Below are 6,231 nucleotides of genomic sequence, written 5' to 3'. Positions count from 1 at the left end.
ATTATTGCAAGCAATTAAAAAACCAAATAAATCTAGTTTATTACTGAGATGGGTTGAGTGATTAATGGCGTACTATTTTACTTTAAAATAATATGCAAATCTAAATCTGTCTAGGGGTGAATAATTACCCCTGTTCCATCAAGTCAGTTTCAACACACGGTTTCAGTTTTCTGTTTTTTGCAGTATTTAAACGTTTTCTCCCTTAGTGAAAAAAGTTTAACAGGTAGTTGTTCATTCAAACTAATGACTGTCACTCTAAACTGGATAAACTTATTGATTTGATTGTATAACTCATTCTTTTTGGATTTTGAGACATCCACTTTGATCTAATCTGAAATAAATACATGTTCAAAGGGCCCAAAACAAAGTTTTTGATTTCCCTCAATATGTATATATTTATTCATGACCTGCAGCAAAATGTATTTGTTTGAGTCACATGTGAAATGCGCTTTGCACGCAGTCAGAGCATGCGATCAAATCTAACTCCCAGACCGTGAGAGAGCGCCATTTTTGTTGTCGCTGCATCCTGGGTGGATTTCGCCTGTAAATAAATGCAGATAGCAAAGCAGTTGCATATAATCAATGTTATAGCTGGCTAGTTAAATGGAGCCTAGGCGGAAGTTCAACTGAAGAAACTCCTCGCTCTCCTATATCCACCTGCGACATAGCCAATCAGCTTTGAACCACACCTCCACGAAAGCCAATCGGCATCCAAAGTTCATCTTAAAAGGCCTCTGATAGGCAGTGTGAAGTCAAATATTTTAGATGTGACATCATTTTTTATTTATTTTTTTATCTGAGCAAGGTTATACTTTTTCCAGTGGCTGGCATGGAGGATTGTTGTGTGTATAGTTTCAAACATCTGATCTAAACAACAAAGCAAATATGAAAAACAGTATGTTATATGATCCCAAACATCCCAGAAACCACACAAGGCTGAACCCTAGTGTGGATTGGAAAATAGCTGAAGCATGAGCGTTGCCGTCCACAGCGGTTCAAATTACACACCACTATGGACTAAAAACATAGTCCTTTTTTCAAACACCAACACCTTAAAGATTAGTTGAAATGTGCAGCTGCAACAAAGAACCTTAACCCTTTATAGGGCACTCAGTGAAATACTTTGAAAATCAACGTTTCAAGCCAATAGTGTTATTGGAACCAGTCTTGGAACAAGACCTTTTTACTTTTGTTTGGATTTTTTGATGGCAAAAATTAATGTCAGTGTAATAACAAGAAACTGCAACTTCCCGAATATATTAAGAAATTCATTAAAAACACTCTGAGAGTGAAAGAAACACATTTTTTTTGGTACAACATAGCCTTAGAGGCAATAATGCTGATACTGGCACTTACATTTTTTAGTTTATAAACCTAAATATAATAGTTAACTAGGCTTATTAACCCTTTTTTCTTAACTTGATAACGTATTTTTCAACTTAATTTCACCTAACAGACATGTTTTTGGGCTGTGGGAGTAAGCCGGAGTACCCAGAGAGAACCCCCGCATGCATAGGGAGAACATGAAAACCCCATACAGAAAGACCCCACACCGGGAATCAAACCTGAACCTTCTTGCTGCAAGGCAACAGTGCTATCCACTGCTCGACTGAGCATTTAATTTTTTACCTTTTTATTCTTAACTTTTGATTTCTAACTTAATTTACAGGGCTCATATAATGGGTCAAATGCCAAAATAAGATGTACAGCCATCCTTGTCGAATGGCTGGATATAGATCTTTTGCTTCTAGACCTCACTGAGGGACGCAAGTGATCAAAAACGCTACAGTAACTTGCCCTATAAAGGGTAAAGGAAAATACGTGTTACAGGCAGAAATATCTTTGATGTGTTGAAGAGAGTCGACATTTCCGCAGCTTTTATACATTGCGTATGTTCAAGTATCTAACCCTATAGCTATGAAGATCCTATGAAAATTCTTGTGCAACAAGTTACCTTCAGAAGTCACATGATTATTTAACGGAGGTCAACCTGTGTTTTATCAAAGTTTCACAGGAACTTTCAGTATCTTTTCTAAAAGGCTCCAGAAACTGAAACACCGCTAAGCAAGAGGGATCACATCATGACGACCAGGGACCTCAATAGACGAGTTACGATGATCTTTGGTCTTCAAATGGAAAGTACATGAAACCACAACAAACCTGGCAAGAGAGCGCTGCCCACCGAAACTCAATGACTGGGCAAGGGGAGCATAATTAGAGAGGAAGCACAGAGTCCAAAGGCAACTTTGAGAGACTTTGCAGAGTTTCACAGCAGATAGAGAATCTGTCCATAGGACCACAATAAGATGTACACTACATAAAGGGGTGCTTCATTTTGGACATAATAAAGCTGTTGCTTGGCATTACAAATAAGCATGCCTGTTTATGATTTGCCAAAAGGCACGTGGGCAGCTCTCCAAATATACAGAGGGAGGGGCTGTGGTCAGATGAGCAAACCTGCCACATCCAGTCAATCCAGGAACATCACAGTGGAACATGGTGGTGGCAGCGTCATGTTGTTCTGATATTTTTTGAACATCTGTCCTGATCTTAATCAGTCCGCTCAATATAGACTGCCCTGGAACAAGCTGCACTTTATGTAAATACTACATTTCCATGAACGTGTTTTCATTTTAAGGAAATATGGCATCTTCTAAAAGGGTTCCATTTTCTCCCTCTAATGGTATTTTATATTTCATTTTTCTGTGGGTATTTTATTTTTCCTATGAGTGTCTTGCTCACCTTTTCTTCAATTGCTTTTAAAACCTGCATTCTATTTTGCACAAAAAGAGAGTTTTTAACTCAATACTCTGGAATTTGAACCTTTGCCTTATTTTTTTCTTACTTTTGGTACCAGCACAGTGGAGATTTACAAATATTCATCGGTTCACAAACCAGTTTTCCGGCAGTGAAGGATGCCTATCCCTCACGTTGCGAAACATACCATAACTAGCATACCTGATGTACTTGGAACCAGCACAGTGTTGCCTTTGTGAACATGAATAGTAACACTGGAAGTTGTCAGTTTGGGGATTTTTTTTACATTTTTTTTATGAGATTATCTGAAAAGTGCCAAGAAACGTCATCGTTAGTGGTGGAAAGTTACCTTGACTGCTCATGGAATTATTTTAGAGGTTCCTGCGCATGTGTAGAATACAAAATCCATTTCTATACAGTTATGGAAGACTTTTTGTTAGTTTCACACATATAATATAAATTAAATAAAGTATGCAGGAAAAAATTTGATAACCTGAGTAGGTACCAGGTACCAGATTATTTTATGTAAATCTATTATTACTGAAAATGTGATCATTGTGCATTTAAAATATAATAGAAAAGAAAAGATTATGCAGCGAAAGTCAGATACTTCCACACTCTGTAGAGAAACAGCCCTTTCTTCCTAAATGTGCCATGAAAAAAGAATTAAACTTTCCTGTTCTATGTCTGGTTGGTTACTTGGTCTTTATTACATTGCAGAATATTGAGATTGGGATTTTTTTTTTTTTTCTGCTTTCATTTTTTCCAATTTATTTCAATAGTATTTAAAATAAATACCCATTTTGTTTCAAATATTTCAGGTATCCTTCTATGCTGCAAACAGTATCCATCTAACCAAGTCTTACAATCATATCTAGTTAAGATGTCTTTTTGGTCACGTTTTGAGATTAATATGTTATAAACAACGGCAGATTCTGTCAGATTATTAATCTATCTAAAATTTGTGCAATAAGATGGTTGCACTTCTTAAAAAACATCATAAATATTCAACAAGAAGTCTTACTAGGTGCAACCATTTCACTGTTTGATCTTCTCAAAAGATTAATAATCTAAAAGAATCTGCTGTTTATTATACATTTTTGTTTATTCTGAGACCAGTTTTGCAGCAATGCTTCTCACAATCTTTTTTTGGTCTGCATCACCTGCCAGAACTTGTATAACTGAGTTTTTTAAAAGGAAAGTTTATCAAAACATTGAGAGCTGCTCTGAAACATTGGCTTTGTTTTATGCTTTGTAACTAATTTGCTGTTATTTGGCCAAATAGATCATCGGGAGATATTAAGCTGATAAATAATTCTACAATAAAGTGCAATTCTTGAATCCAACTCCTTTCTGAAAAACAATGGCTGTGACAAAGAACCAATAGTGTTTAAACTGATTCTGCAGCAGAGAAAAGTTGCATCTTTAGTCTGCTGAAAATTAAACCCAAAGGTAAACCAGACGTGTCAAGGTGCAAAATCCTGACCTTTTGGTTTATAAGTTTTGATTTTTTTCCAAGATGTCACAGCTGTTGCAATAAAACACACCCACAGGTCTGCCTCAAGTTGTGAATTGTGAAAGGTTATGTATTAACCCATCAAAGCCGTAACATTATTATGACTTTGTCAGCGAACTGATATTTTAAAGGTTTTCTAGGGGTTGTTTATATTCACAGTTCTTTATTACATTGCAGCCTATGTACTTAAACTGTTTTACATATTATAGGCTTGATTTAATAATGTTTTTAATACCAAACAGTGTTTAAAAATGTTACATACTATGACCACTCATAGTGAAATGATATAGGATGAAAATGTCACCAGCATTTGCTGAAATCAGGGTAAAGAACAAGCACCTTGCATTTATCAGATATGACAAAGCAGTCTGGGGCCAATTTATGCAGATTGGAACATGCACGCCTTCGTGTCTGGGTTTGCTGCTCTGCATGAAGAGTTATGCAGCATGGGGCCAAATTGAAACTTAGCTGTCATTTAATTGTTGAAAGACAGTGACCCTCATCTCTGCCTATGCAGTCATTTTCCCCAACAGGGAAGAAGCATCTCTTTCACATAACATAGAAAAAAAATTCATTGAATTCTCCCACACCCACGCATATAAGTTCACCTTCGCCATGCTTGCAATGTGTCCCATTGCATTGAAGGGAATGTACCTGGATGGGTGCCATATTTGGTCACGTGAGTATTCCTTACAGCTTTTCCTTCTTTGTTGAACTTTGATTGCACTGCAAGCTTGCCGAGGTACATCCTGTATATGCACCATGCTTAGTGCAGCAACAAAATCACCACGTATACCACAAGCTGCTTATGATGATGGCTTTAGTTTTACTCAGTTGGTAAAGTCAAAGCCATTCTAAAAGCAGATTTGGAGTAATATTAATCAGTACACTAGTAAAATACTACCAACAATTCACAACTTTTCTTTTTTTTTTATCTAAAAGTAGCATACTCCATATTTTAAGTGGTTACAGCTTTCATCAGTGTTCATATTTTCTACATTTTCTCATATTATTTGTTTTTATTCATACTGGTCTTGCCATACACTATAGTTTTTTTTTTTACTATTTTGGTTTTGCCATATAGGGTTAATTTCTCAGTGCCTTTATGTGTTACATGTTTTCCATTTAGCTTTTTAAGTTTATTTTTTGTTCTTTATACATTCATTTCTTTCCGTTAGGTGTCTTTTATGCATTTCCCATTTATTTATGTACGGCTCTAATTAACAGGTCTTCCTTATTCTGGTGTCCTATCCTGTCTCAGCTGCTCCACATCCTCTTTGATTTCTCTGCCATCCCTTTGCCTCAGCTGTTCATCATTTTCTCTGATTAGCTTCTCTGGTAATCTTTCCATTTCTCCTACTTTGCCCCTGTCTCCTCATTGCTCTCCACTAGACCTGTCTGTTATTGTTCCTGAGCTTTTGTCATTGTTTATCTGGTTTTCTTTGTATTTATTACCATTAAACCATTTCAACACACTGCTCTATTTCTATAGTCCTGTCTGCATTTGCGGTTTAGCACCTACTTTAAAATTTATGACACAAAAGTACTGTTGGCGCATTTTCTTATTATCAAAAAAGGTAGTTCACTAATTGGTGGGTGATGCCACTGAAACATGCTCCATCTTTTATTCTTATTAAACATTTCTTTAAATAAACTCCAATATTGCCAATAAATAATAAACATCACAATTTAAAAGACAGGTTGTTTTAACCGTACGTAGACAGTATGGCATCATGTAACATGAGAGGGAAAGAAAAATCATATTATATGGGATACTCAATGTAATGTAGTGGTTTCCAAGTGGTTTCCTGGACTCCACTGAGGATCTAAAAAATGTTAGGAATGAACTGTCTCAGCTCCCTTTGGGAGTCAAATATTTAATAAGAGAAGGATGTCAGTGTGTTTAAAGATGAATGGTGGAGGAGACTGAAGAATTGAGTCTTGAATGGAGAGAGATG

Source organism: Cyprinodon tularosa, unplaced genomic scaffold (assembly GCF_016077235.1).
Source record: "Cyprinodon tularosa strain WSP-4 unplaced genomic scaffold, ASM1607723v1 ctg313, whole genome shotgun sequence".
Lineage (NCBI taxonomy): Eukaryota > Metazoa > Chordata > Actinopteri > Cyprinodontiformes > Cyprinodontidae > Cyprinodon > Cyprinodon tularosa.
This window is presented reverse-complemented; position numbering follows the sequence as displayed.